This window comes from Panthera leo, chromosome C1, assembly GCF_018350215.1.
Source record: "Panthera leo isolate Ple1 chromosome C1, P.leo_Ple1_pat1.1, whole genome shotgun sequence".
Lineage (NCBI taxonomy): Eukaryota > Metazoa > Chordata > Mammalia > Carnivora > Felidae > Panthera > Panthera leo.
Window position 1 is genome coordinate 38,632,766 of NC_056686.1, and position 24,504 is coordinate 38,657,269.

At 41.4% G+C, this 24,504-nt stretch overlaps 1 protein-coding gene and 1 pseudogene across 14 annotated transcripts in view; both read right to left on the reverse strand.

The window, feature by feature from the left end:
* Nucleotides 1-24,504, reverse strand: part of LOC122227036 (BEN domain-containing protein 5) — a 1,450,833-nt gene that overhangs the window by 477,963 nt on the left and 948,366 nt on the right. The gene's annotated exons all lie outside the window — the stretch shown is intronic.
* Nucleotides 23,233-24,285, reverse strand: LOC122227037 (annotated as a pseudogene).

Genomic DNA, 24,504 nt, shown 5'->3' on the forward strand with positions numbered 1-24,504 from the left:
CTGTCTTAAGAGCCCTCCACAGTAGGTTTCTGCTTGAAATGGTAATAGATAATCAACTTCTTTGGGTGATCCAAAGAGAGAGAAAAAAAAGAAAAACTTTAGGGTGGGTAGTCAGAGAACACTTAAAGCCAACAGTTTGAAGATTGAAGCTAAACTATTTCATGTTTATCTGCATTTCAAAAAGTGTAATTGCATCAGTTATTCCTTCCTACTTTCATAAGAGATCATGGGATACACACTTTTCTCCCAATTTCATAAATGAAGAAATAGGTATTTAGAGAAGTTAAAACCAAGCTCCAGAGCTCAGTTAATAAGAATGGGGCTGGGATGTCTGCATCCAAATGCTCTCTGCTCTCTACTACATTCATTTTCTGAAACATGCCTTAGGAAGAGCCAAAGAGAATGAAACTGGCAATAGAAGTAAGGGGTTCATCCAAGCTAAAACCTGCTCCCATGGCCTCACAAGGCATAGTGGGAGCTGGTGGATGTCTGAATCTCTTCTCTGTCTCCTCTTGGGCATATGGTTAGACCACATTTCCTAAGAGCATTCTCACTGCAGTGAAGTCTAGTCATGTAACAACACTCCAATCAAGTGGAAGTGATGTGTGCCACATTGGGCCTAAGTCTTAAGACAGTGGGCTTTATCTCTCTTATCTTTTTTTTCCTCTTTCTACTAGCTGGAACCTGAGGGGGCCTGAATTTGACTCTGCAGATGATAGCAATGCCCTAGATGAAGGTGAATTAGGGCACTGGAAGGAACATCAGTTACTAAATAACTGTGGGAAGTAGAGCTGGATGCCAACCTAGACTGTTCAATTCAGAACCAATTTGTGAAAGATGAATAAACATCCATTCTTTAAGTCACTGTACTACTGTTATGTTTCTTTGTTACAACAGCCTGTGTTTCCCATTACTAAGATATAGGGACACACACTTGAAAATATAGTTGCAGAAGAGAAGGCTTGGGAACACACAGCTGCTTAAAGATCTTTCCATAGCCCTTCTGAAGCAGAGAGGGGCAGATAATCCCCACATAGCTCCAGAGGCAGAACCAAGACAGATACAAGACTGGGATCTAGAGACTGAGTTCACTTCCATAGAAAGAGGAGTTTCCTTTCAGGGTTGTTCTATCATAGAAAGGGATATCTTTAAAGGCAATGAGTTTCCCATCAGTTCAGGTATGTGAGCAAGGACTGGATGAATTACTGATGAAAATACCATAGCCAGAGCTCAAGCTCTGTTGTGAGGTTGAACTAGATGACCTTTAAGGTCTCTTCCATCCCTGACAGTCTAGACTACATAGGAAAACAAATCTCATCCAATTAAGGGCCTCAGAAAAGCAAGCAATGACTCACTGATATAGAAGCTGCTGTGCCTGGAGTTCAATTGCCCTAATAATCATCATCATCACAGAAGTTCTATTGGCTTTTTCCCCCTTTGATTAAAGTCTTCAGAAATACCTTCAGGCTCCCTTCCAAACAAATGGCCCATTACAGAAACTCAATTTTAATCTGATCTCTCCTTCAGTAATTACATTCTTGGTCAGGGGAACAGGACATTCACTTAATGAAGGGGATGCAGCTCAAAGGGTAAGCACTGCAAACATCCAGAAGTGAAAAGAATGCACTTGGCATGATGTGCCTCAATCAAAGCACATTAGAAAAATGCTGTGCAGTGTGGAAAAAGCTCTGGCTTGAAAGGCAGGAAGCCTGAGTCCTTTCTTGCCCTTGACCCTGACTCACTTTCTCTTTCTCACTAGGTCTCTGCACCCCATCCTACCCCCACTGAATCCATATCCCACAAAGCAGCCTGAAAGACTACCAAAAACCTAACCATGATCAAGATTCCGTGCTTTAAATCTTTCCCAGAACCCCCACTGTTTTGGGATAAACTCTAACATGATCTACAAGACCCTAAACCCCCTTGATCTGGACCCTGCATGTCTCTTTTCAGCATCAGCAGGGCCCATTCTTTTTGAGCCATGCTTGGCTTCTTTCAGTTCCTAGTCTCTCTCTTTCCTCGGTTTGTACATAGTATTATTCTCTGCCAGGAACACTTCTCTGCCTTCCTGTTTCTTTGGTTAACTTCTCATCCTTTGGATCTCAGCTTCTTTTCTATTTGATTTAAAAATTCCTTATGCAGCACTTACCATGTGCCAAATACTAAGTGCCTTATAAATATTAACTAATTTCATCCTTCTCAGAGCTCTAGAAGGTAGGTACTATTATTATCCCCATTTTACAGATTGGGACATTAAGACCCAGGAAAGTTACATAACTTACCCAAGGTCGCACAGCTAGTAAGTGTCAGGATTTTAACCCATGCAGTCTGGCTGGAGTTATTAACCACTATACTATGTTGAAGTATCACTTCCTCAAAGAGACTTCCCTGACCAGGTGATCTCTCCTCTGTATATAATCTGTTGTCACACATGTGACTCCATTGTGATTAAGTATGTTATACCATTTTCCCTGCTAGACTGAGATTCCCAGGGAGACAGGGATCCAGTCTTTCCTATTCATTATTGTACCTCTAGTCCCCAGCATACAGTAGAAACTCAGTAAATGGCTTTTTATTAAACTAATAAATATGTGAATAAGACTCAGTTTTCAAATGTGCAAAATGAGGAAGTTGATCTTGATCTACATTTTTTTTTCTATCGCTTTGAATAAGAAAAAATCCTGAATTCAGGTGCTGGCTTTGTGCAAACTGTCAGAGTGTAAGTCATTTAAACTATTTGAAACTTTAGCTCTCCCCTCTGCAAAAGAACTGAATTGGATTAGATGGCTTTAAAGACTCTTTTAGCTCTAAAATGTTTCAGCTGTTTTTAACCAATGCATATTTGGGGGAGATTATGGAAAATTTTGGTTATATGTGCCTAGTATAATGTTGCCTATTTCTGGCTTGGCATAAAATACTTACTGTGTATACCACTAAGAACAGAAAACAACTTCAAAGCTTGGAAGCACAATTAGTTTTTCAGCTGGTGTGAAATGCAGGGAATTTAGCAGTAACAGAAGGCAGGCATAGTGAAGTGAAAAGAACACAAGCCTGAGAGGCAAAAGCTCAGAGTTGAGTGCTCTGTTGGGTGCACTGTCCCACACCAACTCTATCATCTAGAACAAGTCAGTTGATTGATAAGTTCAGATTCTAAATTGGACTAAATGTATTCTTTATGGATTTTACTTTCTCTTTCAAGTAGTATGCTTCACTTTCAGGAGCTAGCAAATCTGCTTTCTTCAGGGAAACTTTAGTGGCCTTCAGTTTTTAGTCCTTTATATTCTCCTCCCTTTTCCCATCCACACTTGTAGAGTCCCAAGAGCAGCCAAAGTGTTAGAAGTTACAATGTGAACAATCAAACACGGCAGCTCAAAGTGGCTATTACAAACTTGAAATTCTCACTTGACAAGTAGTTATTTAGTCCTCCTTATAGGTCAGATTCCATGGAAGAACTCAGGCAAGCCCTCTATTTTGTTCTTTTGTTCTCACCTATAAAATGGGAACATCTGAATACAACCACAGAAAGTCATGAATACTCAGGGATTGGGCAGGATGATTCTAACCATCTATTTAATTTGGTTCTTTGGTAGAAAAGTTTTCTCAGCATCCATCTTTGAGGTAAACTGTGCTTCCCATCATGGTAGGTGGCAGCACAATCTATCCAGGCTCCCAAACCAGAGACCAGTTCTTGATCCCAAGCCTAATCCCCTTTCCATGCCCACTGGTTACCAACCCCTGTCAATTCTAACTCCTGAATATCTCTTTTATTTATTTATTTATAAAATGTTTATTTATTTATTTTGAGAGAGAGAGAGAGAGAGAGAGAGAGAGAGAGAGAGAGAATGAATCCCACACAAGTTATTCACTGCCAGAGCAGAGTCTGATGCGGGGCTTGACTTCACAAACTATGAGATCATGACCTGAGCCGAAATCAAGAGTTGGACGCTTAACCAACTGAGCCACCCAGGCACTCCCTGAATATCTTTTTTAAACAACTCAACTATCATTGTTGTGGTAATTTCCTCATCTCTAGCCAAAATCATGGTAACCAGTCTCCTCATTCATCTTCCCATACTGGTCTCTCCTGCCAGACATAAATTCTTAAATTTAAGTTTGACCAAATCATTCCCTCACTTAAATGTCATCAATGATTCTCCATTTCCCTCAGGATAAATCCAAACCTCTGGTGTTTTGTGTGTAAGAACCTCCACCACAGACCTGGCTTGGAAGTTTGGCTCTATCACTATGCTTCCATTGAAACCTGGGGCAAATAATCTAGCCTCTTTAATTCTCTGTTGCTTCATCTATAAAATGGGATAATCACCTCTACCTTATAGGGTTAACGTAAAGATTACACTAGTATATAGTATGGAATGCAGCTGAGGCATAATTGATGGCATTTCTTCTTATTAACAAGGAACTCAAATCTTATGTAGAACAGAGCAAGGGAAAGGCAGATACAGTGACGATCAGGAAAAGTAGATGTGTAAACAGCAGTAGCCATAAACACTGATTGAGAAGTAAGAAGAACCTTCTATGAGAAGGTAGTATCTGGTCTAGGTCTTGAATGACCACCTGGAGTGATTACATTGGGCAGAGTTTTTTGGCTTACTTTGATAGCTGGTTTTCTCTGTCCTTTCTGGGGCTGTGCTCGCTGAAAGTTGAAATAATTAACATGGAGTTTCTGTTCTCCAGGCTATGGTGATACACTTGTTCTACCCATAAAACTAAGGGCTTATTTTCCAATATAATTGATCCCTTAACCTTCAAAGACTCAAACATTCTCTCAACCTTCAAAACAATGGAAAATTAAAAGAACAATTTCTCTTTACCTTCTAAATCTTGGCAACCTAAGATAGGACACTGAATGAGAGAACATTAAGGTCTCATTGGTTTCAATTCTCAACAATGTAATATGTAATTTTTCTCATTGGAATTTCAAGAACTCTTATTATTTAATCTGTTATTTATTCTGTTAAAGTACAGTCTTCCTTAAGAGCAAAGGGATTAATGGTTTCAAATTCCAGCACGTTGACCTTTATTCTACATTAAAATGCTTACTTGAAACCACTCTGCCAGGGTTCCCATAAGCCATTTGGTATTGAACATTGAAGGAAATATAAAGTTTAACTCCCACTCCAGCCAGAAAGCAGGATTTTAGAAATAAAAATAGGCTTTTGTATTGTGCATACATAGGTGCATGGAAGATGCTTTGAATTTGTGCACAGACCAGGTGAGCAAAGGCTTGGTTGGATTAGGACCTGCCTCTTGTGTTCAGCCTTGGCCCAGGTCCAGCATGGACTGAAGCAAGGTCACTTCCTGCTTACTTCTCTATCATAAAAACACATATTTTGTCCTACAGCATGGAAGGAGGGGAATAAAAAACCACAAAGAATGTATAAATCAATGAATCATTAAAAATAAATTTGAAGATTTGATATGGGGAGAAGAAGAAAAAGAAAAGAAGAGAATGCATATTTATTGACTACCTACTATGCATTAAGTGCTTGCTCTACTAGGAGCTTTTTATGTGGTTTTATCTGCAAACAACTCTTTGGCTCAGGTAGAACTCGCTTTCTCTCTCTCTCTCTCCCTGAACTCTAACAGCACCGTGCCAATGACTCTTCCACAGCATGGCCCTTCTCATCTGTTATCATAGTTACTCATCTGTGAGTCTTTCCTCCCACACTAGACTGGAGGCTTTTTTTTAAAAAAAGCAGATACAATTGATGTTTTAACCATTTCTCTTTCTCCTGAGAGCCAGGATCATATTAAGTGCCTAGTACTATTATTAAATTCTCTTGGAATAATCACTGGGAGTCACCTCAGTCCTGTCTGTTCAAAATCTGCCCATCAGTCCCATTAGTAATACAGGCCAAACAAGATTCATCGCCTGGTTACCTACAAAGCTCTGGGAGCCAGATGTGGGCAGACATCCATATCCCTCACTTCCCCCTGGGACTTTGTCTTTTCACTGCATTTGATGAAATTCCAAAGTGTCTGAATAGTCTAATGAGTCCCTTTTGCCATCATTTAAATTGTGTGCTAATCGGCACCAACTCAAGAGACTAACATCTCATTTCCACAGTGTCTCAGGGGCTGGTCCTCCATTCAATCTACCACTCTCACTCAGCATGACACCCATACCTTTATGTGGGACCTCCATATGAAAGGTAGCTTTCTTGGCATAACTCTTATGTCCTGTGTCTGGGATTTATTTTCTACTCTCAATATAAGTTGAACCAAATCCAAGTGGAAGGAGGCTCCTAGTGTTGGGCACATGGAGTTCCAAGAAATGGAATCAGAAAATGGTAAGAGACAAAGTCCTGACTGACGGTGTTTTGTGGCAATACAGGTATAATGGGCATATGAGAGAGGGATGAAGTACTGGAGAGCACCAGACTGAGTGGACTGAATGAAATGAAATAACATAAAAAGTATCTCTCAGAAAGCTGGCCCTGAGAAAGTATTCAATGCATGAATCATAATAGTCCCTAATGTATCATCCCACACTCTTATAGGAAATATCTCACCTATCTCAGACCCAGACTGGATACTGGGGGTATAGTGATGAATTAGATCTAGCCCTTGCCCACAATTAGTTCACAGTCTAGTAGGGAGGGAGTGTGGCAAGGATGACACTGGGTATAAGGTGCTTGATTACAGGCAAGCACAAAGCACCAAGAGACACAAAGAGAAAGTAGGGCTTAACTCTGCCTGAACAGTCAGCAAAGGTTTCAAGTGATGGGGATATTTGATCTGGACCTTTAAGTGTGAGTAGGAATTCTTAGAGTAGTTTACCTGAGAAAAGGGGAGGGGCACCCTTGTACAAATGCTTGCAGTATACAAATGAAGTTTACATTTTCCTTTAAGCTCAATGAGCATTTTGAGATAGATGCAAGATAGCATGCCAGTTGGGACAGAGGAAAACAAGATTGTAAAGAGTTCGGGGCAAGGTTTTTGATACGCACTGCTTTTCACTCTGTTGTCTCAACAAACTATTATGGGATTATTGGGAGACATGGAAACGGGCATGAGCAGAACCAAGACTTGAACCCAGGTCAAGACATGGGGAGACAGGGAAAGAAAGGGGGGAGAATACAGACCAGAAGGCACACATATGAGAAGATTGTGCTATGAGGCAGAAAATAAGCATCTGCTAAGAGTGTCCTATGCACTATGCACTGTGATAGGTATTTCACATAAGAGTATATAGTTCTTATAAAATTGGAAGAGAAATATGGAGCATTCCAATTTACTCATAATGGATAATCCAAACCACATAGCTCTAGAAAACAGGCCTATTCCCAGAGGGCTAAACTATCCCACAAAACTACTGTGTGTGTTGGTGCCACTGAGGAAGGGCTGGGTTGCCATAAGCAGAAAGTATTCCTGACATGAGTCCCAAATTCCACTATTCATTCTATCTGCTCTTTCAGTTGAAGCATTTGTCCCTAGTTCCAGTGCAACCCTGTTGAGTGAAGGATCCAGGAGCCCCTTTGTCTGAGTTGGAGAAAATGACTATAACAGCACAGAAAACAAAAAAGATGAATATTTGAAGATGAAATGCTTGTGGTGATATGACTTGCTTGTGGTAGCTTGGGGGTGTCCGAGAAACCTCCACAGAATGACTCTGCAGCAAGCTCAGTCTCTTCTTTACTCATCATGGGTTCATTACAGTGCACTTAGCAACGCTGAGCAATGTCCAGGAATTCTAATGAGAAGCTTGTTTCAGCAGAGGCAGAAGCTTCACTAAAGGGCACTGAGAATCTTGGTGATCCAGAAAATAATGGCAAAACAGACATGCTTTGAGGAGCCCTTTATTTTACAAAGCTGAAAGGGAGGCAGCTTCACAACACCAAGGCAACCCTTTAATTTAAAAGGTTATATATAGGCTCCATTTCTACCACAGAAAATGCTTTCCTGAGTTTCATCACTTCACCGCCCATTCCATATACTTTGCCTACCCCTACCTCTTCTGTATTCCATGTGCTGCTCCCCAACTCCAAGCCCTCTTGAAAATTCTTGCCCCTTCTAGCTACTCAGCCATACCCAAATTACTTATATTGGGAGGCAGTGCAGAGCACGAGACTGGGAGCTAGGGCAATCAGACCAGTCATTGTTCTGAGCCTCAGTTTCCCAATTTAGAAAAATATGGCTGCTAGGTCCCTTACAACTCAAAAAGCTGATTATTCTGTCACCCTTTGAGATCTAATGTAAACCCTACATTCTCCAGCAAGCCATCTCTGATTATCTTGTCAACACTCATCTTGTCTTCTCTATATTGTCCTTATTGTTGGGCCTACAGATTTAGACAATATTAAAGATGTTAAAAGTCTTGTCTCAAATATAATAAAAGATAGCTGGAGGAAGTAGTCTTCCTTACTCTGTGCCACCCCATCTTTCCTCCCCTCCTCCTGTGCCCAGCTAGGGCTGAATTGAGCTAAATAAGCATTTTAAAAATGGAGGGGGAGGGAATCCCACCAACTAAGGATGCTCTCTTTCTGGGGGACTGACTTAAATGGCTTCCTGAACTCTAGATTAGCAGTTTTCTGAGCAGACTGGTGGAGAGAGCATTGCAAGCAAAAGGAAAAGGGTGAAGTACAAGATAAATGCTTTGGATCAAGAGTTAGTGTATATAATGTGATGGGTAAGAGTATAGGCTTTGGAACCAAAACTTCTTTGGCTTCCAATCCTAGCTTTGACACTTAAATAGCTTCAATCTCTTGTGCCTCGGTTTCCCTTTTTATAAACTGTTGGGGCTAGTAATAGTACCGACCTCACAGAGGGTTAGCAGTAAAAGAGTTAGTATATATAAAATAATTGGAACAGTGCCTGAGACATTATAAATATCCAAAAAAGGTAAGCCATTATTATATCTGGATCATGAAGTCAGAGGTCAAGAATTAAGGAAATTGAAGCTGAGTGCACTGGCAGGGGCACAGTCATGAAGGACTTTGCATAATCTGTAAAGGCATTTAGTTTTTATCCACCACTATAAATGCGGAATTAAGAATTGAATGGAAAACTGAAGATCAGATTTGGGTCTAGAAGATCCCTCTAAGGCTTGTGGAAATAGATTGGAGAGAGGTGAGAGTGGAAGCAGAGACAAATGTTACAATGTGAAAATAATCCATGAGGGATATTTGCCAGCTTGGAACAAAGCTTCACATTTTCTCTCAGTGCTAGATGCCTTCAAGTGTTATCTCCAAACCTGCCCTACGCCGAATATGGAAGGTGGGCCAGGTTCTCACAGAGTGACCACGGTACACCTTCTCTTCCAGCAACCTATCCTGTGTGCCCCCCATAGGTCGGGCCAGCCTCATCACATTTTTTATTTCTGCATGCTAGTCATTAACAAAATGCCTGTTCCTCAATGCCTTCTCAAGCTCTAGCTGCCCTGCCAGGCGACATGCAGCCCCATCTTACAGGGAGCCTCCCTGATTGCTCTGTCGTCCTTTCTTGGAGCTACTTAATCATAATGACCAATGCTTCAGGTAGCCCCCAAATTTATCCCTCAAGTCAGGGCACTTTTGAGAGTGAAGACGAATAGTATTAATAATTACGTAGAGTTGACAGACAAACAGTGAGATAGGCATGGTCACTGTACCCAGCGGTGTGGAGACAGTCGTTCTGTTTCTTCTATTTCCCTTCCACAGCACAGTACTCTCCAGTTTACAAAAAACTTCCCCCTCATTATGTCATTGATCTTAACAGGAGTGTGAGAACTAGGAGGGCAGGAAATATTTCTTTCATCAAAGTGCTTTCCTCAGGTCATCCAATTAGCCATTGGCTAGGGAAGGACAGAACCTTTAGCCCCACTCTGTCGCCTGCTTTAGCCCTTCACTATTTGGGCATTTTATGGGAATTGATTTCATTCATCCCTTCAGGTTGGCAGTGAAAGAAAGGATTGCAGCACAGATCCCCCAGTCCCCAATCTTTCCCCTATCTAAAGCTGAGGTAATGGCAGTGGATTAAGAAAGTTAAATTGAGTAGCTAATAAAGAAACTATCAGACTCTGGCAAAACAGCAATTAATAAATACAATCAACATTCAAGAGATCATTATGAATAGTTATCAGATGGTAGGATTTCAGGTGATTTTTAATTTTTTCCTTATCGTTTTCTGTGTTACCATGTAGTAGTTATATAATTTTATCAGATGCTATTTTCATTTATCTTTTCTTTATAAAGAAAGAAACAACTGAGAGTTCACAGTGAAAGGTCCAATCTCAGTGGAAAAACAAAACAAAACAAAGCATAGGCTTTTGAGCTAGACCTGGCTTGCTATCTTGACTTTACTCTATGACCTTGAGCAAGTCACATATGCCTCTGAACCTCCGTTTCCTAATTGGTAGAATAGAAAGACCTCACAGGACTGTTGTGAAGATTGCATAGATTCAACAAGCGAAAACCCCAGGTAAGGGCCTGGCTTGTGGCAGGCTCTCAATAAATGTTCATTCTCTTCACGGGGATGTTATTGATGTAGCCTCCCAAGGCTTCTGACAAGCCTTGCCACCTCCTCTGCTCACAGTTCTGGAGCCATCAGGGGATGCTGGTGACAGCTGCACCCCTCAGCATGAGGGCGGGGTTGTCCAGAGACTCTGGGTGCCTAACGTGGGGAGGCAGGCAGTCCTGTCAGAATCGCTGGGGGTTAGTCATCCTGTCTTCAGGGTTTCTGACAGGATGTTTTGATAAAATAAATCTATTTTAAGTGACTGTAATGAAATACTAACCAGTTTCTGAAGGGCTTTTAAGATGTTTTTAAGAAGTTTCAGATCAAAGGCCCTGGGAAGGCTGACTTCGTGCATTAAATATTTAGTACTGATTCAGTCACTTGAGAGCTCAGGCATTTTGACATTGCAAGAGGGAGAAAGCACATTCCAGTGGGGGCCATATTCACATTAAAGACACAGGTGATGGACTCAGCACCAAGGGGCCTATCTTCTGACTCCTATTGGCTGAAAGGTTGGAGGAGGTGACCTCGAAGGCTGCCCACCTAAGGATTTGGGATCTGATAGAATTATTCATGTTTTATAGGGATTGGGCAAGCAGGACCCTCAGTAAGCCCTGACAGCAGGGATCTGCCTCCCCAGCTGCTACCACCAGTCTCAGCGCCGGTCACTCTGCACACTGCCACTTGGCTTCTGCCAAGTGCCTGATGCCTGCAGCGTGCTTTGCAGTCCAGCTGGGAAACACTGTCCTCAAACCCACACTGTCCTCTGTGGCTCACAGAGTCCTGGCAGGTGAGGCTCAGTGCAAAGAAGACACTAGCAGAAGGCCATACTGCAAGTTAGTGGCATATCTGGGGCTGGTGTCAAGAACTCCCACGTGACAGTTCCAAGGTCTTTCCGATATATGACACTGGCTATTCAACAACAAATAGCCACATGCAGGTGGACGTAAGAGAAAGAGAAAGAAGCCTAGAACGGAGTGTAAAGTTGTGGTTCTTGATCTGTACCAGGTCATAGCCACCTTTGGAAATCTGGTGGAAATTACAAACCCTCTTCCAGAAAAATGCACACATGTACATGAAAATATCACATTTAGCATCTAGCGTTGGCAGAATTCAAGCATCTCTTTATTTTTTTTTAATTTTTTTTAACGTTTATTTATTTTTGAGACAGAGAGAGACAGAGCATGAACGGGGGAGGGGCAGAGAGAGAGGGAGACACAGAATCGGAAGCAGGCTTCAGGCTCTGAGCCATCAGCCCAGAGCCCGACGCGGGGCTCAAACTCACGGACTGCGAGATCGTGACCTGAGCTGAAGTCGGACGCTCTACCGACTGAGCCACCCAGGCGCCCCTCAAGCATCCCTTTAAACCCACCCTTGAACCTCAGGCTGCAAAACCTCCGTTTAGGGTCATAGTATATCCAGTCAGCCCAGAGCTTATAACTTTGAGTTTCTTGGATGAATTTTAGAAGAGTGGTATGACACAGTGGGAACATCACTTGGCCTTGGACAAGCCTGAGTTATATCAGTGGTCAGCAGCTATGTAGTATTAGAAATTAGTACTTCTCGGAACCTCAGTTTCCTATTTTTAACACAGGATAACATTACCTCATGGAGCATTGGGAGTTTAAGTGGAATAATGCAGGAAAATCACTTAGAGCCCCTGGCTTACATCAGTCTTTCATGGGATTGTGAAGTCCCAACCCATCTTTAACCTACCTTTATCTGCCTCCAGAAAAACCTTAATGGATCTCTCCTGCATCCAGTCATCCACTCTGGCCATCTACCATACAACTAAACTTTAGACTCCCGGAGGGCGGAGACCATATCTATTTTGCTCACAACTACTACCTCTGAGTATAGTGACTGGCATGATAGGTGCTTAATATCATATGGAGTGAGTAAATTTAAAGAACAAATGGACAGACCAGATAGATACACAGCAACTTCTAGAGAAGAAGTGGGACAGCAAACAGAAATTGTCCTGGGGAAACCGCAAATAATGTTTTTAGTCACCACAGGCCACAGATGTTTAAGGGTCTCCCAAAAGTAAGGATTTAGGAACTGAGGATTCTGAGAAGACAATGTAGAGGAAGCTTTACTCATTCTTTCACTCTCCTCCACCAATATCATGTACCTTGTTTTTTCCCACATGGCAAGCTGAGGAGCAAACCAGGTAAGTAGAAAACCTAGGATGAAGTTACCAGGTAGGACAGTAGGAAGAAGCAAATCTATTAGCTCCTGCCTGACTCAGCTGCAACTCTGATTCTGCAGGCAATGACTGCACTCTCCACCTGGAAGATTAGCTGTGCTCAGTTTCTGGACCAGCCCTGACAAGGCAGGGGATACAGAAACAGCTTTAACTTTTCCTCCATGTGGGATCTTGCTGCTATAGGCTAGAACACACACCTGAGGTGTGCCCCAGATCCCTACACACCAATGGAGTCAGAGCTGGCCACATGCCTTTCTTGGAATGCAAGGTCAGTTTCCACCTAAACCTGGCAAGCCCCACCTCAGACTCTTATCCTGTCTTCTCCAGGAGACTGGAGCATGCTTCTAGGATCAAGATAGTGGTGATGGACTGAGGAGAGGAGAAGCAATGGGTCATCATCCACTTAACTTCAGATACCAGCTACTTGCTTAGAAGTTCTTCCTGACATGACTGAACCCCTTTAGAAATACCCACGAGTTTGCCAAACACCTGGCTACTGAGTTTCCTGGCTGAACTTAATACATTCCTCAGGATCCCCTTCTTCCCCATTGCCGTGGCTCTACAATTCACCAGCTCAAAGAAGCCAGAAACCTAGGTGTAGTGCTTGCTTCCTCTCTCTCCCTCACCTATAAAGTTCAATTTAGTCACAGGTTCTGTGATTTTAACTCCTAGATAGTTCTGGGATATATCAGCTTCTCTTCATCTTTTTTACTTTTGTCTTACTTGTTATAAAACTCCCTAATAATGCTCTCTGCCTTCTAATCCATACTCCACACAGCAGCCCAAGTGCACTTAACATTACGTAAGTCTGACCTGTCACTTTCTTGCTTAAAATCCTACATTGACAATCCCACCACAACCATAAAGAAAACAAAACAAAGCCCTAGACTCTTCCTTCCATTCTAGTCTCTCCATGTGTCTCCTAGGCCTCTTCACTGTGTTCCTTCAAAACTTCCAATGACTGCTTCACTGGCTCCATGGCAGGAGAATAAAAAAATATGAGCTGTCCCAGGTTGGAACAGGCTGCTATTGGAGGTAGTGAACTCCCCTTGCCTTAAGGGGTGCCTATAGATTCTGGATAGCCACTCCCTGGATATTGTAGAAAATCTCTGCTCTTGGATGAAAGAATAGTTTATATGCCACATGAGGGCAAATTCTGTCCTGAAGTGACTTCTAGGTGTTTCAGAATAGCACATACCTTGGAGACAATAACATGTCCTCCTTCTTACCCCCACTACCCTGCTACATTTGTGTGAGGAAGTCCCACTGCAAGAAAAGCTACTTGTCCTGTGAGACCAGCCTGACCCACAGTCAGCACAAGTGGGAAGCTGTGCTGACATTTTTCTCTCTGGTCAATGTAATCAGTGTAGACATTCCAAGTGAATAATTTAGGCCTCCTAAAAATGAACCAACTAGAGCCAGCATTGTCAAATATGGTTGTCTACCTTGATCAAAGTAACCAGGTACACACCAAATCTCACTCCCTTCTCCTGTAGACATAGCTTTTTAGGCATTCCTTACTAAGTGTTGAGAAAGAGACAAGGTCTTAAAGATAATAAAAACAAACACTTTGCATTTGTGTACTTCTTTAGAAATGCAATATGCCGTTAAATTACAGTTACCAATTGAGAAACGAATCCGTGCCAGGCAATATGGAAACTGCTTTATAAACCTCATCTTTAAATAACAGGCTTTTGAGACAAATTGCTTAGGTTTAGATGCCAAGTCCCTACTTTACCACTTACTAGTTGTGTGATTTTAAGCAAGTTAATTAATCTCTCTGTACTTCAGTTTCCTGATCTGTAAAATGGACAGAGTAACAGGTCTCAAAGGGTATTGTGAGGGTTATACAAGGTATTTACATACCAAGACCTTAGGTTGCACTGCACTGCACATTAAAGTGCTCAATAAATGTTAGCTTTGGTTTACACTACTCCTGACAAATACCTTGACAACTAAGGGTTATTATTCCCAATGTTCAGATGAAGAAATGGGCAGAGTAATGTGAAATAATTTGCTTAATTTGATAATGAATTAGTGGTGAAGCTGAAATACACACACTGATCTGACTCCAAAACCTCTACATTTTCTTTTCCATTTGAGAGAATAGCATACTTATTGTTACTACTGTGACTATTGTTATCACCATCACCATCATTAATACCATTGATAATAATGTCCTCACATAGGCATAGCACTTCTGGACTTCAAAGCAAATATAGATACATTTACACAAAATTACCCACCATCAAGCCTATAAGTGACTTCATGGAACCTTAGCTACACTCTCCAACCCAGGACATCTCTGTGGCACACTTGACATGTGATCATCTGTGCAGGCTGGACCTCAAGAGTTCTGAGGGGAAATATCCAGAAAGGATTGTTCCTGGGTAGAGCAAGGCTAGACAGGGCAGAGTCCCAATTATATGGGAGGCCCCAGTATTGAGGAAGATCTCAGAGATGGAAACACATCTGTCATTCTTCTTGAACACATTTAAGCTCACAGACTGCAGAGGAAGTTTCCTGGAGGAGGAGGCCTTCCTAGACCTGAGGAAGGATGGCCCTGAAGGAAGGGCAGCCAGATGAGCTTCACCCACTCAGAGATAAGTGTGGAGGAAGAAGAGCCTAAAGCAAAAACTAACACCAAAGAAAAACCACCAAAGAAATCTGGAGAGCTGTTTCATCTTTGCTTGTACCTTCATCTGCTACCTTCTTCCCCAACTCTGTGCCTACAGGTGTAATAGAAAACCTTGAAATAGAAAAGGACATATGGCTTTTTTTTGTGGGGCAAAGATGTGGAGAAGCTTGAAGGACTGAATCAGCATCCCCAAGTAGGCTAAAGGCAGGAAGCACAGGAGAACAGGGTAGGAACATAATCACGGAGGAGATGGAGGCTGGCTGGGCCATGAGGCAAGCCATGAAAGAGGCAAAATAGAGTCCTAAGGGGAAACTTTGTCCTGAGAAATAACCTCAGAGACTTGAGAATAAAGCCCTCTTCACTGCCATGTGAGCACTTCCATGATCCTATTAGGTCCTCACAGTAAGAGTGTTCAGCAGAAGGATCTATGCAGAATAAGAGCATACATTTTTAAGTCAGACAGACCTGGGTACAAATCCTGGTGCTACCACTTACTAGCTATGTGAGCTCAGGCGAGTAAGTTAACCTGAGCCCTGGTTTTTTCATAGGTAAGGTAATAATAACAGCAACCTATTGTTAGTCCTGAAGATGAAATGATTACATGAGATAAAAACAGAGCATGACACATGGTGTATGGGGAGAAAATGGTAAATAACATGACTGAAAGGGTTCCTCTTTGATGAAACACAAAGAACATGAAATTCCCAATCAGGAAACCTATGTCATACTCCTAGAGACTACGGATTTCTTCACTTCCTAGACCTCAGCTTCCTTAGCTGGACAAGGCAGGTGTTAGAAGACAAATCTTTCAAGGTCTTTTTAGGTCTAAACTTTCATGACTTTAGCTGCTTATAGTACAGGCATCATGAACAGGAGAAAGAGATGGAAACTCCCAGCTATCTGTCTCTCCCCTGCCCCCCGCCCCCCAACTCCTATAAAATGGCAGCTTGGACAAACAATATCAAGACTGGGTAATATTCTGCTGACCTAGTTAGACAAAGTTAGGAAACTTTTAAATATGTATGAATATTATTGAATGGAAAAGAGGAGGCTGATTCAAGTAGCTGCAGTGCATATTAATATCTTATTATTAGCCACATTAATGTAGGTAATATCCTGGAAGCTGCCTTTCCTATGAAATACAATTTGGAGAAAGAATACCTCTATTCTCTTCTCAGGAAATAATTGTCTTTTAATGCCAAACTATGGTAAATAAGCCAGAGAAATCAAATGATACTGGAGGATGAAGTTAAATAATTTAGGAAAAAGGAGTACAACATTTAGTAAATTAATCCAGTAGAGAAAAAACATGATGGGATTTTTATGCTCCCTTTTTGGAAAGATATCTCCTTAGGAAGGCAAACAAGGAATCTGAACACTTTCCAGTTTTTCCTTTTAAGAGATATATGAGCTAATATACGTATTCAACAAAAATTTCTTAAGAACTTACTATGAATCCAGCAACTGTACAGCCACAAGAAGAATACAATCCACGTCATAGCAGGCATCAGTACTTTACTTTTTATGGAATTTGTGTGAACTTGAATGTTTACCTGGGAGTGGAAATGCTGGGCCTTAGGGTATCTATGCTTAACGTTTTGAGGAACTGCCAAATGTTTTCCAGAGCAGCTACGCCATTTTATATTCCCACCAGCAATGTATAAGGGTTTCAATTTCTCGATATCCTCCCCAACACTTGCTATTTTTTTCTTTTTTTTAAGTTTATTTATTTTGAGAGAGAGCGAGCACTTGTGTGCAAGTAGGGAAGGGGCAGAGAGAGAGAGGGAGAGAGAATTCCAAGCAGCACAGAGCCCCAATGCAGGGCTTGATCTCACTGTGAGATCATGACCTGAGCTAAAAGCAAGAGTTGGACACTTAACCAACTGACCCACCCTGGCGTCTCTCTTCAACACTTGTTATTGTCCTTCTTTTATTATCCAGAGGTTGGGATGTGATACCTCGCTGTGGTTTTCATTTGCATTTCCCTGATGGTTAATGATCATCATCAAAAAATGAGTATCATTTTTTTTTTTATATTGAGTATCCTTTTATGTGCATATTGGCTACTTGTGTATCTTCTTTGGAGAAATGTTTATTTAGATCCAGTGCCCATTCCTAAATTGTGGGATTTTTTTTTTGTCATTTTACTGAGTTGTAGGTACTCTTTCTATGTTCTTGATACAAGTTTATTTTCAGATACATGATTTGAAAATATTTTCTACCATTCTGTAGCTTGTCTTTCCATTTTCTTGATGGTATCATTTGCAGTATAAAAGTTTTTAATTTTGACAAAGTCCAATTTGTCTTTTGCTGCTGGTGCTTTTGGTGTCATATCAAAGGAACCATTGCCTAACCCAAAATCACAAAGATACGCTCCTATGTTTTCTCCTCCTCCTCCTCCACCCCCCCTCCTCCTCCTTCTCCTCTCCTCCTCCTCCTTCTCCTCCTCCTCCTCCTCCTCCTTCTTCTTTTAGAGAGAGAGAGACTGAGAGAGAGTGTGCATGGGGGATAGGGACATAGGGAGAGGGAGAGAGAGAATCTTAAGCAGGCTCCGTGCCCAGCATGGAGCCCAATGCGGGGCTCAATCTCACAACTGTGAGATTGTTAACTGAGCTGAAATCAAGAGTTGGATGCTTAACTGACTGAACCACCCAGGTGCCCCATTCCTATGTTTTCTTCTAAGAAATTTAGTGTTAGATTTTAAAGATAAATCCACATTTAAAGAAATTTTTTTTCCCAATGAAAAACAGAATAAGGAAGCAAGAAAAGGAGCAACCAGAGGTCAGCAGTATTAGAGGAAAAGAAATGGCGGCAGCAGCCTCTCTGGGAGAATGGTGAAACACAGGGAGCACCTGACCTACTTTGTCCCTCCCTCCCTCATGTCTGGTAACAATTCCACAGAGACTAGCAGAGCCCTGAGAGTTTGCTGCAACCTTAGCAATGTTGCTGGCTAAAAGATTCTCTGGGAAGTTCAACAGCTTACTCTGGAAAGCAGCATAGGTTCTAGCCAGGGGCCACCAGTCAAATCCCCCCTGTATTTTCCAGTTCCAACTGCCATGGTGTGGGGTGACTTATAAATAACCCTCTCCTTTCCAGGCCCTGTGCTTTGTCCCTCCAGTGGCTTGTGAACATGTCCCATCATATTATTCCCAAGCCATTGCTGGTTAGCACAGTCACTAAAAATGACACCAAGTGAACTTGAAGGTAAGATTGCACAGTCTAAGTCAGTTCTGCGGCTAAAATCATATTGTAAATTGCTTTAAAATTCTACTTTTGAGACCTTGTTTAAGCCAAATATATACAATGTCAAAAGTTCTAGCCAGTGATATGGTTTTTTGTTTTGTTTTGTTTTGTTTTGTTTTGTTTTGTTTTGTTTTGTTTTTTAACACTGAAACAGTCTCCTTGAATGCTAATAATAGGATTCTAGGAAAACATCCAGTTCATTTATCAAGTCTTCCTGTAGCAGGACATTTTGTTAGAAAATGGATAATAATGATTTGCAAGTGATTCTATTTTCTTTTCCCAAGAACCTTGAAAAAGTCAGCTCCCATGCCTGCCTTTCTCCCTTTCCAACCACTATCTTTGTGATACTTCTCCTTTTTAGGAATGGCCATGAGATAATGTTAGAACTAGTTGATAGATGAGTTTTATTCCTCCTTCCACCCCTTTTTCCTTTTTGTATATGTGAAGTAATATTTGAGGACTATTAAGTCCTATCTTGGGGGGTCTCAATGGGTGAAAGGAGCTCAAGTATTACTCACCTATACAGTTCTTTCTGATTCACCAACATGGCTTAGGAGCCTTTTCCATGTTCCTGTAGTTCCTTTCCTACACCCCACCAATAACCTATACCTTGGTTTCTTCTAAACAGATATTACCACTTATGAGTAGTATACTATTGAAAAAGTTACTTAACCTCTATATTCCTCAGTTTCCTCATCTGCAAAATTGGGATAATAGTAGTATCTGCTTCCTAAGATTGTTAAAGGTGATTAAATGATAATGAAGTAGATAGAATAGTACGTGGCACGGAGTAAGTACTCTAAATGTTAGTTGTTCTCATTTTTTTTTAAATTAAGTTTATTTATTTTGAGAGAGAGAGGGAGAAAGAGAGAGATAGCAGGGGAGGGGCAGAGAGAGAAGGAGAGAGAGAGAATCCCAAGCAGGCTCTGCATGGTCAGCACAGAGCCTGACATGGGGCTTGAACTCACAAACTGAGAGATCATGACCTGAGCTGAAATCAAGAGTCAGATGCTTAACCAGCTGAGCCACCCAGGAACCCCTATTCTCATTTTTTTTAAGTGACAAATTGTATACTTTAGGGAGCTTAGGGTCTGTTAAGGGAAATCAGTACTGCAAATGCATTCTATCCAAATATTTACAAACAATTCAGAAGGTATTTTCACATCTGTTATCTAATATCTACTAGAAGCATCTTGTCATTACAATAACCTAAAGCTAAATCACAGTGCCTAGTTTTTAGATGAGGCTTAAAGAGGTTATTTGAAATGTCAAAAATATAAGTGGCAGAGCCAAAATAAAAATCCTAATATGGCTCTAGGCCTGATGATCTTCATACTTAAATTACAACCGAATAGGAGGTTTCTCTGGATATATATATAGAAGAGGGGGCACTCATCTGTGAGAAAAGAGAGATTAAGTAATTGACCTAAGGTTACACAGTTAATGAGTGGCAGGGTCAGGGTTCTAAACTACGTAGCTCACCCTATTGACTTAGGCACCTAATTTTATTCTCACTGCCTTGTAAGTACTTAGTTAATATTTGCAGAAAGACTAGACAAAAAAGCAACCTTTGCAGACAGATCTGGGAATGAGAGGCAGTGAACTTCAGTGGACAATCTAGGTGTCAGAAACTGGGCTTCCAGCTAGTGCTGTTCAACTAAATCACTGGGTGACTCAGGAAAGTAACCTCCCCTCTCTGGGCCCCAGTATTTCCAGCTGCAGAAAGAGAGAGAGGAGAAAAAAGAAAGAAAAAGTTTGCAAACACTGTTAACAGCTGAATCCTTTTTTCAAACTAAGTCTATGAGGAAGGCCAGTGAAGAGGGCCCAGCATGCATGGTGTATGTGGCAGGGAGGATAAGAGAGGCCTGAGCCCTGATTTCATAGAAGTCCCTCTTTCTCCTTGCTCCTCAGTAGCATCTCAAGTACTGCTGAGAGCCTAGATCCCTAATTAGGGATACAGGTAACATGGGTTTAAACCCCAGAACTAGAAGAACCTAAGGTTCTTCTTGGCTTTGAAATTCTATGAGTCACATAAAATAAATGATCTTATATCCTAATGTTATATACCTTCTGATTTAACAAAGTGAAAATGTGGCTTCAGAGGAAGTGACAAAGTATGACCACACCAAAAGATACCAAGAAAGAATTTTCGCTGTAATAGCATGCTTCTCTACCTGCCTCCAGTCCTATACATACCCTAAATACAAAAATATTCCCTAAACATATGAACAGAGGAAACTAGATGAAGAATGAGTAATCAAAAGAGTGACAAGTGTTTTAAAGAGGAAACAGTATATTATAGACTCATGTAGCAGAGGATCTCAAACTAGTCTGGGGAACAGTATATTAGGGAAGCATTCCAGGAAGGAGTGGTGTTCAAATTGGATCCTGAAAGCAGAATAGGAAGTAGCAAGGCAAAGGGCCATTGAGAAAGAACATTCCAGGTAGATGGGCCAGTGTGTATACAAGTTAGTGGAAAAAATCCATGGCTGACAGAAAGAACTATAGGGAGGCCAATGTGGGTATAGCAGAGAGCAAAATGACAGGGAAATGAGACAGGCTGAAAAAGTAGGCAGAGGCTAGATTATGCAGGATCTTACAGATTAAGTTAAGAATTTGTTATTTTATCTTAAACTGCTGAGAGGCCGGGGTGTTCAGTGGGTCATTTTCATGGATACTGAAATTATTCAATATGGTGGTAGCAGGGTAGTGGAAAAGACAAGTATGGACCAAAGCTCTCCATGACTGAGGGCACTGTCCAAGAAGTCAGCAGATGACAGCAATAAAGAATGGCAGTGGGTTCTATAGGCTTAAAACATGTCTTTTTATAAAAGAGAAGGGAAAGAATGGCCTAGAAATAGCAATCTATTAGCACAAAGGATGACATACGCCAAGCTAGCTAAGTAGCGTTCAGTGAAGAGTCTACTGTCTTTTGGTCAGGTAGGGACCACAGGACCAGTGAGGGGAGCATAAAGTTAGGAGGAAGGCTGGGACTTTCTGGAAGCCACTGTAACACTGACATAGCTAGGTGAGCAGAGTAGAGAGAGAGCCTGGAAGCCTGTTTACCTCACATCTTGTACCCCTTGGCTTAAGAAGTTGTTGTAATTCCCTGAGAGATGCTGATAGTTTGAACTAAGGCACTGGCAGCAGAGATAAGAAAGAGATAGATTCTAAAAATACTGAGTTATAGCTTTGATCATACTTGGTGACAGATAGTATGCAAGGAGTAGAATAAAAAGGAGTTAAACAGGACAGTTTTTGGCATGGGCACCTGAAGTGATGGTGATACAATCATTGAACTAGGAAACCTGTATTTGGGGCAGGTGTAGAGTAGTCTGGGTCAATCTTTGCAGCATGAATAAATCAGATATGTGTCTCCTTGTTCTAGCAGTGGAGAAGCAAGGGTCATAATTCCCAGCACCTCCTCTCCAGGCCCTCATTCACCCAGGGCTGAGGCTTGGAATGGATGAGCCACCTGCAGCAGTCAGGTCAGTTGGAAAGTCCCTCACCAGATGCTGGGAGGATATATCTGCCTCCAATTAATTGGAGACTCTTTTTGAAGGGAATAGCAAAAACTATGCCAAGAGAGTGGTGCTTGTGAAGTGGCCTGCTGGAAGGGAGCCAAAACTACTAAGCTTGTTTAATTTAGAGTGTCTGATCAGGACAAGGTTTGGTGCAGATGGGGGTCCATAGAACTCTCCTGAGAGGTGGGTAAGGGAATGATAATTGAGATTACTAACTTCCAACAATTACTCAATTTAAAACCCAGCCAAAAAGATGTAATTATTTTTCATACATTTGTTTGGTCATGTTGCCAGCTGCAACTCCATGATGTTTTACTTCAAAGGGGAAGAAAGAACAAAGGGGAAGGAACAGAATGGAAGGGAGCTACATTATTTTGTAGTCACCATGCTGATAAGAACAGTGCTGCCTCTCTCTAGCTTCTTTTACGCGGTCCTGTCTTCTGTCCTCGGGCTTTTCTGTCTACAGGGTGATTAGTTCCCTCTAGCAGGTTGCTGAGATTCTAGCTTTTCCTCACAAGTCCACATAAGGACTATTGTAGAAGCTGCCAGGCTCCATATTTTAAATTCTTCTAATCTCCTCATATTTGCCTGCTCTGCTCCTAAACTAAATTGAATTTAATTGAGTTGACTTGGAGGCAGGTAAATTCTTGTTCGTTTAGATGACTTATGCTACTGGAGTTAGCAGCATAGTCAAACTCAGGGACTGATATCAAATTGATATAAAAAATGCCAATCTAGGTATTCCAGAGAAGCCTCTGATAATATGCATGGATCTCTGTCCTCAGTCTCAGGGCTCGTCCTGCTAAACACTTGTATACTTGACTTAAATTAGGACTTAAAAAGTATATACATTAAAAATTAGTGAAGACACTAATACTACAGATAAGAGAATCCAAGAATCAAAATAATCACAGCAAGCTAGAATGCAGGGCTAAAACCAATGGTAGGACAAGTATAAAGGGTCACTATACTTGTAAAATCTACTATAGGCTAATGTATCCTGGATTGGATCCTGTGGCAGAAAAAGAACATTGGTGGAAAAACTGACGAGATCTCAATATAGTTTTATAGTTTAGTTCATAGTAAAGTATCAGTGTTAATTTATTTGTTTTGACAAATGCTTCATGGTTGCATATGATTTTAACAGAGGAAACTGGGTGAAGGGTATGTGGGATCTCTCGATATTATCTAACTTTTTCCCCCATTTCCTTAAGAATAAATGATTATTTAAAAAGTGTGCCATACTGTATAGAAATCAACATTCTCTCCCATAATTCTGTGCATCTTGGACTACAGTCAAGATGTCACTGTTCCCTCCCTACATCTTCAAATTAACTTTCTCAGGTCACAACAATAAGTCTTCCCAAAGGGGACCTTCTGGAAAAATAAGCTATTTCCTCAACTTATATTTCCCTCTTTTTATAGCATACACCAGCCATCTATCCAATAAACATATGTTGGGGAGTGAGGAGGGGATCCACTTCAAGCCCACAATTGTTAACAGTCATAAGATTGGAGAAAAGCACAAGGGGATAGGTCAACATACTGGCAAAAAATCCTGTGGCAGCTTGGAAATAACTCTTCATTTCATTCATGGTGGAAACCCCACTGTGTCCAGTGCATAGGCATGGTTGAGGAAGGCCAGTGAGTTTCAGAGCCACAAAGAAATTATGTCACATAGGAGGTGAGAGATAAGACCCACAAAAAGTTCTAGAATGCCCTCTTCCTGATAGATGGTTACTGTGGAGTCACAAAGTGCACAGAACAATGACTTGTACAATAGATCTCTGAATGATACATGGAAGGGATATGTGATAAGGGTAGCAGCAGAATGAGCCATCATCTCTCGAGTTGTCTCCTTGATAACTTGGTCAAAGGAGGATGTAACTTCTTTCTGTACATTTTCAGGTCCTAACTCATCAACCTTTTCACACTTCTGGTCATGCTGTAAAACTTTACCATGGACCACAGTTCCAAGGACTCCTGAAAAGAGTCTTGGAGTTAAGTCTATGAAAAACCCATGCTTCCTATCGATGCTCACAATGAACTAGGATAACAAAACAGGCCAGGAAGCTGACATACTTGCCGCCCCAAAATATTTCATCTTATCATCTTATTCTTGGAGGAAGAGGCTCGTATCCCACCTGGATGAGCACTTTCACGTACATGAGTGGCTGGGACATAATGGTGAGTCCAGGAACACAGGAGCACTTTACTTGCTGTGTCAGCCATGATGGACCTGTGGACAGTCAACTTTTTTTTTTTATAAATCTAAAATTATTTAAAAATAAAAGATTTATTTTTTTATTTTTTTTCAACATATGAAGTTTATTGTCAAATTGGTTTCCATACAACACCCAGTGCTCATCCCAAAAGGTGCCCTCCTCAATACCCATCACCCACCCTCCCCTCCCTCCCACCCCCCATCAACCCTC